This window comes from Rhynchophorus ferrugineus, unplaced genomic scaffold, assembly GCF_030347505.1.
Source record: "Rhynchophorus ferrugineus isolate W39M unplaced genomic scaffold, kcgeb_rfMv2 rfM1, whole genome shotgun sequence".
NCBI lineage: Eukaryota > Metazoa > Arthropoda > Insecta > Coleoptera > Curculionidae > Rhynchophorus > Rhynchophorus ferrugineus.
The window spans coordinates 60,031,139-60,048,646 of NW_027472580.1; the positions used below are offsets into that span (position 1 = coordinate 60,031,139).

Genomic DNA, 17,508 nt, shown 5'->3' on the forward strand with positions numbered 1-17,508 from the left:
TTCTTCCCAACTCTTACCATTTTCGAATTCCACTTTATAAAATAGTTTTCTCCTTTCAGATGTTTCAAGTTACGTTTTAAAAGCTATTTAGTTCTCAAGGGACTTAATTTGACATTAAGCAAAATTTCAGACCCAGGCAGATTTAAGAACTGTTAAAATCTGGCATTTGCGATAGAGCCTTCAGTATTAGGAATTCAATGAAATAAAAGTGGGAATGACACAAATGTGTCGTCAGTGTCTTTGGATTGGTGTCCATTACATGTATTTTCGAAAATGTTTATTGGTTATGCTCCTGAATTGTAAGTAACTTAGTATAATAGCTACTTTTGTTGACGATACTGCTGTAATGGTTGTATGCAATGAATATGAAATAATAGTAATTAAATTGTAAAACTTCAGTAAAAAAGTAACAGTTGGATTAAGTAATGGAGAACCAGCTTGAATGGGATTAAATCTGCTCATGTCAGCTTTACAAATAAGAAAAATCAACACATCCCTATCAGAATGAATAACATCCAAAGGCCATACATACAATATAGATAATACAGCAAAATATTTTAGAATGGCAATGGATGCGAAAAGAAAAATAAAGAAATAGAAAAAAAACTATATATGAAATTTAGAAGCATATATTGACTATATGGAATAAATTCAGCTATGCCAAAATACAACAAAATACTGCTCTACAAACAAATCCTTTAGTTTATATGGACATATGGCAGATGTAAAATGGTACCAAGGAGAATAAGCTGGATATAATTCTTAAGCCATTAATTAAGGACACAATATTGAGGAATATTAATCCATCATGGGGCTTCAGAAACTATATGGTAGTCTCCATATATAGAGGCTTGGAAATTGACACCATTAAACAGGACATTAAAAAACTTCACCATGTCATGTCATGTTTTCACCATGTTAATGATGTTTTCTTGGCAGCGACAAAAGAACTAAGTTTTTTAAGCTAGGGAACGCGATGTGTAGGGCAGCAAAATATTGCTCACTGAATCACTAATTGTTCAGTTCAGTTATTATTAGTAATATTACTGAGATATTATTTAATTTTAAAAAATGCCACTTAGTCAACACAAAATGTCATATTTAGAGTATCTAAAAAACATACCTTGTATGAACCTTAAATCGATATAAATCAAATATTATTAACGGAAGTTAAACTTCTTTGAAACCACATAAATTAGATCTTGCTATGAAGCATTGATAATAAGTCGATTATTTTACTTTAGTTATGTTAAATGTTAAAACTAAATGTGCTTATTTTTATTTCACTTCTCTTATTTAATTTCTTAATAATTAATATAAGTATAATAGTAGTTCAAGGTTTAAGTTAAAAATTTGAATTCGAAGTGACCGTTAAGTAAATCCAGCCCAGTTAGGCTTTAATCAAATGGTTTATCATAAATTTGTGTTGTAAAATCATGTAAACAATCGACGATCGACGACGGATATTATTATTCAAAAGGCATTCGTTTCCTAGTTTACAATATTCAGGACAAATGCGAGAAAACAACGCAAAATGTGTTCCACAATAGAAGCAGGTCTTCTTTAACAATTTAATACTTGCACAAGAATTTTATCGGATCGGTATATTGGACGCATATAGAAATTATTGCTATTTTTTGATGAAAATATATTTTTGTTATTTTAATAAAGACATTTTAGTAATATGTTAATCGGAAGCTGTATCTCCTAGGTAGTTTATAAAAACTGTCATAAATGAATAGATGAACTGTGAATTGGTTGTATGTGAAAAACAAATAAAAAAGTCACTGCCAGTGAAATGAATATGGCGTTTATAACCTAACTATTATAACATAACAGGTTACTTGAAAAGTCTCCGGCTTACCATAGTAAAGCACATTTTATTGGCAATTTTTTTTATTCAACATAATTCCCTTCATGGGTGATATATTGATTATAGCCACCCTCCAACTTTTCGATACCATTTTTGTAGTACGATTTGTCCTTTGCTTCAAAATCAGTTTCGGCGATCACCTCTTCATTCGACGAAAATTTCATCCCAGCGAGCATTCTTTTGAGATCCGAGAACAGGAAATAGACGCTGGGTGCCAGATCTGGAGAATACCGTGGATGAGGAAGCAATTCGAAGCTCAATTCATGTATTTTTGTCATCGTTTTTACTGACTTGTGATACAGTGCATTGTCTTAGTGAAGCAGCACTTTCTTTTTTTTCAAATGCGACCGTCTTTAAGCGATTTCGTCCTTCAAACGATCCAATAATGCTATGTAGTAGTCGCTGTTGATGGTCCTTCCTCTTTCAAGATATTCAATGAAAATTATTCCATGGGCATCCCAAAATGCACACTTTGGAGTGAGGAGAATAAGCTGGATGAATGCTTTGGAGTGAGTTCATCGTGTGCAGTCCATTCGGACGACTGTCGATTGGACTTCGGAGTGAAATGATGGAGCAATGTTTTATCCATTGTCACATATCGACGCATTCGGGTTTATTTATTTCAAACACTGCTCCGAATCATCAACTCGTCGTTATTTTTGGTCAAATGTGAGCTCGCGCGGCACCCCCTTTACCCAGAGCTTTCTCATACCCAAATTTTCGAGAAGGATACAATGTACATGTTCAGTTGATATCTTTAGAGTGTCTGCTATTTCATTCAATTTCAATTTACGGTGATTCAAAATCATTTTGTGGATTTTTTAAATGTTTTCGTCGGCAACAATCTCTTTTGGGTGCCCACTGCGTTCACCGTCTTCGGTGATCATTTCACCACGTCTAAACTTAGCATAGCCTTTATGGTTGATTTTCCTTGGGCAGTGTCCGGAAATTCGGCATCAAGCCAAATAATTGCTTCAAGTGTATTTTTTTCTTCAAATAGCAATATTTTATTAACACGCGAAATTCCTTTTTATCCATTTTTTTCACAATAACACAATTTGCTTCACTCAAAATGCATATAATTCACAAAATAATGACCCGACAGCTGTCAAATTTATACACGCATCTTTTGAGGGTTAGGGCTAACTAAAAACATATGGATTTAATTATAATAGCGCCATCTATGTGTCAGGCCAGGGACTTTTAATTGACTTGTTATCTCTATTAATATTGGTTTTTAAAAATAATTTTTGATTTCTGTTGGTGGGTGGTTAGTAACTAAGTTAATTTTTTAATTTATTACCTGTATTATTATTGAACTATTCAATCTGAATCAAGTATTGGCTTCTTTTAAGCGTACTATATGTACTAAAATGATTACAATTATGGCATAGAAGGTCCAGGATGAATACTCTTAAACAACAAAGTGAGGGATGCATGTATCTAAATATGTACAGTTTGAAAAGATTAAACGTCGGAAGGTTCTTTAGAAGAAAAATAAAACTGTGTGTTTCTTCTGATGCTTTCACCACTATTTTCTAAAAATCAACATCCAGGATTTAGTAAGAACTTAACTGGTGCCATTTTAGGTGAATTAGTTTTAATAAATCCCCGTATTAAATATCATACCGCTATATCTAGTGCTGCGGAATCCTTTATTACGAGCAAATAATTTTAATGGTTAAGCGATCGTTTCTCTCTGATGACAATTTTAATATGCAAATCAATATAATATATCCAACATACAACTAATGTAATATAATAATCAACAACAAAGAATAATAGTTTTTTATTCATACTACACGAGGTAGTATTATGTTGTCTCTTTTCGAAGTTAAATATGTGCGTGTAATAATTTATTAATCAACAATTTACCTACGTGTTTTGTCTTATTGTACACAGTACAAAATCGTTTTAACTAAATGGTTACATTAACTTAATGAATGACTATTAATTTTAGTATTAACGAATTTTAGTATTTTAAATTAACTGTACCCACAAATCAAAACAATTATACATGTAATACAACTATAAAATTGCAAAATATTATAATATACTACAATCCTAAACAAACAATGGTTTAGACTTGAAAGAAATACTAAACAGAGTAAAGTAAGAGCTGAACATTTGTATTCAGAATTAATGTGTCTTCTCTGTGGTTATAAAACTTTGTTCGTTACTATCTTACGATAGATTTGGGGCAACACGTGATTTGTCGGTTATTTGAGGTAAACAACCTTAATATTACGTTAAAGTTATATCCATCTTTAACGATCTTTTCTAAGTAAATAAAAAAATAGAATTTAAATTTTCTAATATAATAAATTCAACCAGCTGAATAACTAATTTGCTGTAACAAATATATTTAAAACAGTTTTAAATTAGCGTTGTCTTTGTGCTTCTATTTATTAGGTGCTTGCATGTATTATGATCAGTTTAGAAAGGCATTTTTGGAAAAAATTGGCGCAATATAGGTACTTGTATATATTATTTTTATATGCCATTTTACTTTGAAAGGACAAATGAGGAATAGATTTTTATTAAAATATTTTTCATCATTTTCTACAACTTTTCCTATACGTCTGGTAACATGGCGATATCTTATCCAAAGAACTATATTGGTTAAAAATTATTGATTCATTTTCGCACCTTCTCAGCCTTTCGAAGCCATATTGCATCGATCTGAAAAAGCGGTAATTACAAGATGCTGTGTCTGGTGAGTATGCTATTTGCGGCCGAACTTTCCTTTCAAGGAGCAACAGAGTGTCCTTTACAACTCTTGCAAAGTATGGCTGAACGTTGTCATGTAAAATATTTTGCTCCTGGAATTATCGTAGTACCAACAATCACCAACAAAACACGAAATCACCACTTTTAAATTGTTGAAAGCAAAACCAACACTATATGATGAAAGAAGCAATAGATTTCTTCAAATGAAGGAGTCAAAGCAATGATTGTCGAATATATAATATTCACCTAATGCTTATCCAATGAATAGGAATGTCAGATCACTGCTGATTACCTATACACATATATAAATTACATATATATTAATATCAGGCGCATTGAGTTGCATCTTCGTTTATATTAACTTTTGCCGTGAATTATATAATAATATATAATGTATTTATTACTCAGTAAAGTTTTTAAGTTCAAGAAGTAGTTGAAGGCAGCGGTAGATGCACGTAAAACTAAAAATGCGAAGATACAGGAAATGTTAAATTTCAGCTTAAAAATTGTACACAAAAGAATAAATCGAAATATACACATTTAAGAAAAATGTTGCTGATGAACTCTGCGGAAAGGTATTTTGTTCTGAAACTCGTTTATGTTTGAATTGAAGGTGTTTGAGGAATATTTTTACCTCATTCACTAAATACACGAAATATTTTTACGCGTTATGTATATTTTACGATATTTTTAACGTTTTGCAAATCTTAATTTGTAAAAGTTTTTGTCATCTTAACAATTTCTTACCTTAAAAATATTCATATATATATTCCAGTAAAGCATGTATTGAAACAAAAAATTTTGCTGAATGTTTTTACAGCCATCCAATAGATGATAAATTTAAATTAATCAAATTATTGGATGAAGATCAGCAGTTAAATACTTTATTTACTCGTAGAAGTAATTCATAAAAAATATAATTAATACCACACTACCTGAAATAAATAAGAATTGAGAAACTAGTGATTTGTGAAATCTTGTGCGAGAGGCAAACAGTTATAACAAATCCAATAATAATTCGGCATTTTTCATTAAACAGAAAAGTAATTCATAAATATAAGCACGTTGTTCGAAAATTGTTTCTCAAATACGTTTTTTAAGTTTGATGAGCATGCTTTATTCGTCAAAAAACAGTGTGACTGTAAAAATGTATTGTAGTGTTGAGAGTTTTATCACTGGAAAGGTGAAGTGAATCTTGACAACCCCAATCAAAACAAAAGCCTAAGACCGGTGTGAAATGTATATAACTTCGAAACTAATAAAAATTATAAGCTCAGATTTCTGCGGTAAACTTTTAAACTAATTTAATTAATAAAAAACCTGCTTTGGAGAAATTTTTTTTATAAAGATAGCGCATCTGGTCCTATAGCTAAAAAAAAACTTTAAAATTAATGAATTTAAGCATAAATTGTTTCAATCTAGCCTACTCTGATTTTCGGTCTTCTTATACCTCGAATGTTTATTTCGTGGCAGATCATTTTCATGAAACGAAGAGAAAATTGCTATCGTAGAAGGTTATTTTATATTTTGGAGTCCGCTTTTCACCAACTGGGATTTATTTGGAGTTGACCTACTGCTTAATTTAGGCTTAGAATTACGATCACCAGCATTATGCGTACGGACTGGTAAGTGACCAATTTAAGAGACCATCCCCGAAGACATTTGGTCTTACATAATTTGGTTACTGGCGTGATTAGTATGGTTTTACTTATAGGATTTTACTTTCTTGTCTATGAACATGACAACTTCAAAGCCGGAGACTACGAAGCCGACAGAAGTATTTTCTAAGTTTTCCAGAAAATCACTAGAGTGATAGGATCTACAAATTGGATAGTCCTTGAAAAAACCGTGTTGAAGTTTCGGAAAAGTATTCAGTAAAATATTTTTTTTCGGAAATAGTGTATTATTACAGTAATATAATTTGAAAAATATCAAAAATGGAACATACAAAAATTGTGAAAAATTTAATATTAATAAATAAACATAACCAAATGATACAACTGAAATTTTTTAAATTATAATTAGTTAGAATATATTTTCTTATAGTTTTGGAATGAAAACATAACATTAAAATGTATAATCTATACAGAACAAGTAGCATTACTAGAGTGTTAAAATTAGCATGTATAAAATTATAGAAATTATTGTTAGTGTAAATTATTATCATATCTCTTATCGCATAATACTAGCATACTGCTAAAAACTAGTCTGGCCGTTTAAGTGCATTTTTCTTATAAAAACAGCCGTTAATTTAGTACCGTAGGTTTATAAGTTAATTTTATTCCTGAACTTAAACCCAAGGCCGATGCACAATTCAAATAATTGCAATTTTACAATTTAAACACGTTCCCAAATAAGTAACATTTTAATGAATCAAAGTCATTAATTCAAGATATGGGACACATTTTATAAGATATTGATAAAAATGACCTCTTTACGTTGTTAAGATTATTGCTTACAATATAAATTCTTTATACTGTTTGGTCATATTTCGTTGTAGTAATATGGGTTTTCTTAGAATATTTAAGCGGATGGGTAGAGTTTTGAATAAATACGCAAAATAAATTATTCCAATATTTACTTGGTAAAATTGAAGGTGGTTCGGTTAGATCATATACTATTTCTATTAAATGATACTGTTTTACTGCAGTTTACTATGTGACGGAAATGTCATAGCAAAAAGAGAATAATTGGAAACGTTTTGTAACTATTTCTGATAACGTATGATGTAATAACAAAATATATATTTCTTTAAAATAATACTTCATAGTGATATAAAAGTATTTTAAATATATTATTAGTGTTTTAAGTAATAAACTCTTGAGGATTTTTTCTAGTAAAAAGTATTTTATTTAGCATTGTTTATTGAATGTTTACTTCTACAACCACATTTTGTGTTTAATTCATCATTTAAATGTATTAATTTTTATTTATAGTGATCTTTCGTTATCATTTCCTTCGATGTGAATCCGTTCTTAAGCTTCCTCTTGAGATTTTTTACATTTGAAATTACTGTTGATAATTTGTTTTACTTATATACTTCTATGTAGTACTAAAAACAAGCAATGTGCCTAATCTTCAAATTTCTTTAAAGTAAGGTAAATGTAAGTTACTGTGACTACTGAGCTCACACTTCGAGAATAACAAATAAATTTAACAGAAGTTTGACAAAAGTCCAACCTTATAACATGAATCAAAAAAAATCTATCATCATTTAAGATAAATGTAATCGAAGATAGTTGTAGTAAAATGCTTGTTGTAATTTATGAACTATGAACTATGAAGATATTTATATATGAACTAAAAAATAGAAACTTAAAACATCTGTAATGAATTATTGAATAAAAATGTAGGTCAAATATACAAAATGCAAGCAGTAGAGGAACATTTTTTATGAGATTTCCTTTAATTCTGTAACTAAAATCTTTTCATTAATCTTAGCAATAGATAGATTCATTTTATTTAGGTCATCATTTATTTTAGACAATCTCATGCAAATTATTTAGACCGAGTATATTCTGATTTTGAATGGGTCAATATTAACGGTGCAGGCAGTGGACGAAACTATTTTATTTCTAAACTGTTCAAAATTATTTGTATTCCTCCTAATATCTAGGATTAAATGTGTTTCGCATTTGAACTCCTTTCGTTTAGCAGGTTTTACACGACCAAGTAGATGCCGCAGTTTAAGTTTAATTGATTTTTTCACATCCACTAGTAGTTCAAGTTTTTGATTTATATAGTCTAGCTATAACCAAACAAAATTACTGCAAAAACACCTTCGTATGAATCTCAGGTTCTTCAAAGAAATCGGCCTTTAAATAATTAATTTTATCTTGTACATAGCTTTATTTTGTATTAGCTTTAATTTATTTTTAATTATTTTCAATGTTTGTTTTACTATTTATTCTGACGGTTTTATAATTATTTGTATCTTTTGAAACCATGTATTTTAACCTAATAATGCTGTAATATACATATAAGTTTAACCATCTTAAGTTTTGTTTGCATCTCTTAGTTTTACATAGATATTCTCCGAAAAATGCTAACATGTAGAGGAGACTTTAAACCACAATGTTATTGTATAATTATTAAAAACAGGTCAAATGTGATAAATATTTATTTATATTTTCAATTTATAACCGAATATTATAGATAAGAATGGTCGATATTTTTTCTGAAATGAAATTAATTTTCTAATTACAGATAATAATTGTTTTATAATATGATTTTTTTAAGATTATATACCTAATATCTATTTAATGATATGTAAAATTTACTAGATTTTCCAATAAATTCGTGGAGCACCAACTATTCCTCAACCCAACAGTAGAATTTTTAGTTTTGGCGCTATTAAATTAAATATAATATGAAAATGTTGATACTCTATTCATGAAATTGAAATTTAGGTTTGGTTTGGTTGGCTTGATATATCGTATATATATCGCGTGATATATCGTATCAAGGCGGCTCTTCGCCTCTAAAGAGAGTTTATGTACAAAAATTAACCAAGACTAAGTGCTGGTGATAGTTTTTTTAATGTAAAAGCAGCGTCGTTTATCCTTTGACTCAAGAGAAAAAATCTCGAACAAATCTCACTTTACAAATAAAAATCTTCTTAAATTTTTTTTTTCGTTTATATCCATTCATTAATTTATTTTGTATTACAAAAATGATCTAAATCTATTATTTCATTAATTAGGCATTTTAAGTCTCTTAATATCAGGATTAGTTAATGATTAGTTAACTATTTACATTATTGACAATAATTTTCATCATCAATTCAATACAACATCGACTTTTTTTGTATTTTTGTTCGTTTCGGTTTATAATTTATACGGTCATAGCTATTTTTAACATTTACTTATAAATTGCAAAATTAGATTATTTCCGGTCCTGATTAATATCAGATTTTGTAGAATTCATTTGCATAGTCTCACTGTGCCTCCATAGACTGATATTATATAATTATTACAATAAATAATTATCGGATTTAATTAATTACAATAGTTGTTTTCTAAATATGAGTAAATTCCTCAAATAATAAGGTATTTTCGATATATATATTTTAAAACGACATCCGGTCTTACCCAACCTGGTTACTGGCGTGACTGAGATCATTTTCCTTGGCAGACTTTGCGCTCTTGCCTAGGACAATCACAAATATTAATCAATCACAAACATAAAATTACGACCATGCCCCAGCGGGATTCGAACCCGCGACTACCGCAACACTATATGGACTGTCCTGTCGCCTTAAGGTATTAAAATATATATTATGAAAATATATTTATTACACATTAGTATATTTTAACATGTTGACCTATGAAAATAAAGTAAATTTTGCAAAGAGTAATTGTAAACGCTACATTCCATAAAGTATTCAAGAATGACAAAAGCTATGTCAAGTAATTATGTGTATGAAATTTAATTAGTCTAATATCTAAAGTTGAATATCATTATTGTTGTTTAATTACAGGCCCGCAAACTGTGCGGAGATATTAATTTATTTTATATTTTTTGTAATAATCTCAATATAAGTTATGATTTTTTCTTTTATGTAGTTTTTTGTTTAGTGATAAATAAGACGCATTTTTTGTGACTTTTTTTTTCTTAAATATTTTCAATATTCACTCTTTAAAAACGTAATTTCATCAGTGTTTTTTGATTATGTCTTTGTTATTATCTTTTGCTAAATATTTTTCTATTTGTATTAACTGTGTTTTACTTAATTTCTTACCTAATTTATATATTTTTATATTATATAACATTATATTTTAAGAAAACGTACCATTTTACAGTTTATTCAGCTAACTTAACTATCAAAATATCCTTTTGCAGTTTTAGAATGCTGATCTTTTTAATCCCAGACGCTTTCGAATTTACTAGCCAAATTGGAAAGGAGGTTAAAGAGCAGCATCTCTTAATGATTTACTTAATACTAAATGGTTTTTGTCACTTAAATCGACTTGCCATCCGGATATCTACTATTTTTTCTAAATAAATTTTTAACATTTGCATATCTTAAATCGGTCTGTGCCACAATAACGATTAATCTAAGTAGAAAAAGGATTTAGTAATACCTTAAATTGACAGCAAACAATATATTTTAGTGATATTAGCTTGCTCTATTATTTGTTATATACCTTATTGTACAAATTAATAAAGTTTACAATTTGTAAGGTGTAACTAAAATTCAATATTTTCATGTCACTTTTTAGAATATTTTAACCTTGTACCTCTTGACAAAGGATTACTTTTCAATCATATCTATTTTTAAACTCTACTATTCTTATTTACAATAAATACAAAGCTTCGAAATATTTTCCTTCATTCATTTGTTTAAATTCAATTGTTAATTGTCTCTAATTAAACATTTAGTTTTTATAGTTTAATTAATTGATATACGTCTTTAAATTAAATCTAGATCTAATATTTTTTATATTCTTGGAAATATTTCATTTAAGTCAACAGTAATATAAAGATATTGTAACAGCATTATACTTTTAATATTTAACCATAACATTTAGTAGAATTATTTTTAGATGCAAACAGGTTTCGGTCTGTTGTGTTTTTGAAACGATTTCAGTCTAACTCCTACCTTAACTTCCGTTAATAAACATAAAATGAGCCAAGGGCACCTTCAAATGTGCATCAGAAAAAATCAACAGATGTGTGTTTTTTTAAACTAATCATTGTTATTAAGGCTTTAAAAATAATTTAAAACAAATCAACTGTGATCAAACAGGTAGGATTTTTTGCACCCAATTTAAAGACATGATTTATTTATATTTAGACTAACATCGATGGTATATTAGAGGTCGTTAAATTTTTAGTTAGTGCAATTTATAAGCTTAAGTCAGTAAGTTGCATGTAAATTTCAATTGTTTATTTATAGTTATTACATGAATGTAATAAAAATGTTTTTCTGTTGCGAGTAAATATATTAAATAAACATACACGAGAATGGTTATTTAGCACGTTTCTTATGATATGTCAATAGTCAATAGTCATAAGGAAATATAACAACAAATATATATTAAGTTTAATCGATATATTTGTGTCTGACCGATATAATTGAAAATTCGATTTCAATAATCAAATTATTACTACCTTATTTTGGTTATACTATATTAAAACATGTTAATTCAATTAAACAAATTAAAAAGAAGAAATAATATCATATATAACTAACTGTATATAATAATAGATCATAGAATATCTCAGTGGTTATAACAGTTATATTATATATAAAATTTTAGCAGTTATAGTGATTATGTAACTTATAAGTGACCAATAGTAATTAAACTGCTTAAATAATGCATTAAAAGTATATTATTCATTAATAGGATTCACATGAAGATGCAACTAGTATTTGTAAAAGTTATCTTTTATGCCATGTTCAAGAATGGTCAAATGAACTTGAAACAACTTGAATTTTCTTTTCTTCCGAAGATTTATCATTGAAAAGCAATAAATAATGAAGAAACAAGTAAATTAAACGGTAACCAGATGAAAAGAATAATTATAAAAGTCCTAATGTTCAATGAATTAAAACAATTTGGTTTAATGTTTTTAATAATTGGTAACTTAATGTGAGGCAAAAACATTAAAAATGTTTCAAAACATACATTATACATGAATGTAAATTATATCTTAAAATAGTTCTAGAATTGTTCTGGAAGAAAAAACAAGACTGTTTTGTTGATATTTTTATGTAGTAAATCTGCTTATTTAGTTTTTTATAGTTTTTTTTTATAAACAAATATTATTATTTGTTTTTATTTGCTATTGATTTAAACATAAAATAATTCTGTTAAATCTATTGGAACATAAATTGATCTAAATTATATAAAATATTATAAATTTTCAATGTTAAATGTTTATTATGTGATTAACAGTGATTTTAAATATGATTGGATTTTGATTTCATTTCAAAATTTCATAGTAACATTTCATTTGTTGGCAATAAACAATAAATATACCTACTTTCATTAAAGTTATTAAGTTTTAGATTTGAAAAGTAACAACATACAAAACTCAAATCCAATTACATCGGAAAAGTAACAATATATCACAAACGTAGTTCTAATAAAATTATATCATAATAACTGGGCGCTTACTCTGTGATCTTTCATTTTCCGTGTCTCTTTCAGTGTTTATGTTTATTTAGAACTTGTATAAGAACTTGAACATAATAACAAAATTGATTTAATAAATATTTTAAATTATTTCTAATTTTATATAATCAAAATTAAATTTTCACCTTTAATATTAAATGTACTTACATGTGTTATAGGTTGTTTCTGTTATTCTTAAATTAATTGGTAGCAAGGTAATGTAGAGAAAGCCGATAATGAAAGAAATCACTAAATATCACTAAGCGAAATTGTTTTGTTAGTGTAGCTCTAGAGTTCGAGAAACAACAAAATCAATATAAACCTTCCTTCCTACAAGTCTTCTTGTTCTGTTTGTTTCTGTTTTAGTACTTGAGGGTAGTCGCGAACTCGGTCTGCCGGACAAGGCCAATCTCGTTTAATCGAACGTCGCTAGACGACTGAACTGTGTATGGCTCGTAGTCCGTCCACGATGACCACCATCGACATCCCATATGGACCAATTCTTAACACCTCCATGGTCAAATCTGTGATAGTGCGTCATAGCGTTATATTTAGAATTCACGGAGCGTCGAAGAAAGATGAAAACCAACGTGGGCGTAACGATGGGTGGTTGTTTGCTAATTTTTGTCTTCTTTGCATCGGGTTCGACTCTAATTTACATTAGAAATGCTGTTCGGGAGTCTGATCGAATCATATTATGCGCTCTGGATTTTAGGTTTATTTACTATTGTTGATTCTATATTTGTTTAAACCTCCTTTAAATTTGTATTCTATTACTTAAATTAAATACAGTTTAGGTTAATAAAATAGTTTATTTATAATTAAGAACTATAAGTAGAACAAGAGCCAAGTAATTGTGATAATAATAATAATCAGTTATGTTGGATTTATGTAGTATATTAAAGGGTAATAATATCTATATAAATAAGTTTTTAAATTAAATATAATAATAATAAACAGAAAATGATATAATAATAATTAATTCCAGGAAAACTTACAGTATTTTAAATACGTAACCCATTAAATTAATAGCAAAATAATATTTTTTACTTTATGCTTTATTTTTAACCGACTTCAAAGAAGGTGGAGGATCTATGTTCGACTGCATATATTTTTATTTAATATACGTTCGTCGATTTCTCCGTCAATTATGGACCGATTTTTTAAATTATTTTTTTATTCGAAAGAGTGCAACGAGGGATTATCTGGACGGACCTAATGTTTAACGTGGGCTTCGAACTACAGACCTTGTCATTAAGCCTACCGACTGGCGAGTAACCAACTTAGAAATTGACAGCTTGGCTACTGGCGTGACTGGGATCATTTTCCTTGTCGGATTTTACACTCCTACCTAGGACAATTACAAATATAAATTTACGACCGTACCACAGTAGGATTCGAACCGGCGAGCATCGCAACGGTAGGTGGACCGTCCTGTCGCCTTTACTACTACGCCAACCAAGCCGGCTAAAAATCTAAGGTTGATTATTTTTCAATTTTTTTGTTAAAAATATTTTTATGTTAGGGATTTGATTATAATGTTTCTAAAACACGTGAAGATTCTGTTGTTCCGCTGTCCAGCAATCTACTCCCCGCAAAATAGCTCTTATTGGGTAAAAAATAAATAATAATAATTTATACTTTATAAAATTAGTTGAGTTTATAGCGGATTATAGTGTTTTTGCGGAAAGTCTTACTTTACTATTTTAGTATGAAAGAAGTGCTGTCGAAAGTTATCATGTTTTAGTAGTCCACTTGAATAAATATGTCAAACGTGGTCTGCTTGCACTTCTATTAATAGTAGAGATTCTCATTTTCAATACAAGAAACGAATTGGAAGGCCACCGATGTTTACAGGCAGAGAATTGAAGGAATTAATCGATGAAAAATCGTGTGAAATCATCTATATCGTTTTCTAATTGAACAAACAAAAGTGCACAAGGGCCTAAAAATGTTGAAAGTAAAGAAGGAAAAAAATGGATTCATTACGTTACATATTCATTCAATAGAAACTAGAGATGCCGAAAAAATATCGATATTTTTAGCCGATATTTTTTTGACCGATATATCAATATTTTCTTTAGTCGATAGTCAAAATGGTACATAATTTTAAATGTTCAGCACATTATGGAACTTAATTTAAAATGTTTATTAAAACATTCCTTCTTTTAAAATGTTTGGAAAATATTAAGACTTTTTGGGCCGATATATCAATATAATTTTTTAAAATATCGATATTTTTCTAGTTATTGCTAGTTTAGCTTCTACGTTATCGATACGTTTCTTGGCTACCAACATCTCTATCAGGGACATCGGCAGGCATTGTTTGATTTGTAATCGCTACTTCAACAATAAAAAAGAAAATATTTTAGCATCATACAATCAGGGATAAAACATGGACACATCTCGTGACTTGACATGATTAATTCCACATATAAATTTGGTGATATGATTATTGATGAGACAGAATGTTATTGGCTAGAATTTAATGTGCTTGAAATGTGCCGGATTGGGGAGAATGGCTGGAATTCGCCAAAATATAGAATAATGCTCTTTAGCACGACAATGCACGTATACAAGGGGCAAAACCCGTCAAACAATATTTGGAAACAGTCAGATCGGAAGTTGCATTGTATTCTCCTGATGTATCAATGAGAGCGTAGCCTGTACGACGAACGAAGTTTTTCTCATTCAACTCATACCCTAAAGACAAGAAAAATATAAAATTTATATTAAAATGTTCTACTTTAATTTTAAATGTATACTTTATAAACAAGTTATTTTGTAGGATAATATAAGTTGGTATTATTTTTCTTTATAACATATTGAATTAAATATCATTATATTAATATTAAGTTAATAAAATACCATAATTAATAAATAAGGGTGATATAATTATAAATATGTAGCAGGACATCTTGAATTGTTTGCTAACAAACGCTTTGTCTCAGATCTACTTTTTTTTAACATGGTTGACATAGAAGTTGATCTGATTCTCTTCGTTATTTTTCATAATAATAACAATTTTCATAGTTTTGTTTAAAATCTTTGTTTACTTTACTTACCCTAACTTGAGAAGATAATTATTTAATATGGTAATTATTAATGATTGATTAATTATGCTTAATTTCTGATGAGGCGTAAAGTAACTAATTAAGCAGCCGTGTTGAAATAAATCATCTCTATTGTTTGGATTATATTTAAAAAGATTGAATTCTTTGAAAAAATAATATTAAAGAAATTTATATTAAATTATTATTATACTATAAGTAGGCATATAAATCCTTTCTATCGTTTTGCAGTATAAAACTTTTACATCGGTGTTGAAAGTAGTTATCTAAACTTTTATATTAAACTATAAAAATATACCAATTTTTATCACTCGTATACCTGTTGGAATTTTTTTTTAATGTATATTTTAAAGTCTCCTTTTACCAACTATGGGTTTATCTGGTCTGGGCCTAAAGTTTAACGTGGGCTCCGAACCACGGTCCTCAGCATTAAGCCTATCGACTGGCGAGTGACCAACTTTAGAAATCATCCCAGACGACATCCGGTCTTACCCATCCTGGTTACTGGCGTGACTAGGATCATATTCCTTGTCGGATTTTACACTCATGCCTAGAACATTCACAAATTTTAAACAATCACGAACATAAATTTACGACCATGCCCCAACTCAGGATTCGAACCCGCGGCTATCGCAACAGTAGGAGGACCGTCCCATCGCCTTTACCACTGCGCCAATAAGCCGGCTGTTGGAAATTTTTAAATTTGTTTATCATATTTTACATTAGATATAACAGGCCAATTGAAAAGTCCCCGGCCTACCATAGTAAATCACATTTTTTTGGCAATTTTTTTTTTATTCATAACACCCCTCAAGGGCGATATACTGATTATAGCGACCGTCCAACTTTTCGATACCATTTTTATTGTACGATTTGTCCTTTGCTTCAAAATAGGCCTCAGTTTCGGCGATCACCTCTTTATTCGACAAAAATTTCTTCCCAGCGAACATTCTTTTGAGATCTGAGAACAGGGAAGAGACGCTGGGGGTCAGATCTGGAGAATGCGGTAGATGAGGAAGCAATTTGAAGCCCAATTTATGGATTTTTGTTTTTTCGTTTTTTTCGACTCATCGTTTTCATTGACTTGTTACACGGTGCATTGTCTTGGTGAAACAGCACTTTCTTTTTCTTCAAATGCGGCCGGCGATTTTTCGGCGGTTTCGTCCTTCAAACGGTCTAATAACCCTATGTAATAGTCGCTGTTGATGGTCCTTCCTTGTTAAAGGTGGTCAATGAAAATTATTCCATGCCCATCCCAAAACACAGACGCCATAACCTTGCCAGCCGACTGTTGCGTTTTCCCACGCTTTGGAGCGGGTTCATCATGTGCAGTCCACCAGGATGACTGTCGATTGGACTTCGGAGTGAAATGATGGAGCCATGTTTTATCCATTGTCACATATCGACGCAAAAACTCGGGTTTATTAGGCTTGATCATCTTCGAACACTGCTCAGAATCATCAACTAGTCGTTGTTTTTGGTCAAAAGTGAGCTCGCGTGGCTCCCACATTGCATAGAGCTTTTTCATACCCAAATATTCGTGAATGATATGATATACACGTTCAGTTGATATCTTTGGAGTGTCTGCTATTTCATTAAATTTCAATTTACTTTCATTCTAAATCATTTTGTGGATTTTTTTAATTTTTTCGTCGGTAACAATCTCTTTTGGGTGTCCACTGCATTCACCGTCTTCGGTGCTCATTTGACCACA

General features: G+C 29.6%; 1 protein-coding gene across 8 annotated transcripts in view; it reads right to left on the reverse strand.

The window, feature by feature from the left end:
- LOC143190423 (uncharacterized) overlaps positions 1-13,214 on the reverse strand; it is a 90,559-nt gene extending 77,345 nt beyond the window's left edge. For 7 of the 8 annotated variants that reach the window (XM_076395299.1, XM_076395213.1, XM_076394970.1 and 4 more), the window contains exon 1: positions 12,892-13,173. The gene's annotated coding sequence lies outside the window, so the exon portion shown is untranslated. Of the gene's footprint in view, positions 1-12,891 lie in introns of all 8 variants that reach the window. The other variant, XM_076394887.1, reaches the window with a different exon arrangement.
- Positions 13,215-17,508: the final 4,294 nt, after the last annotated feature.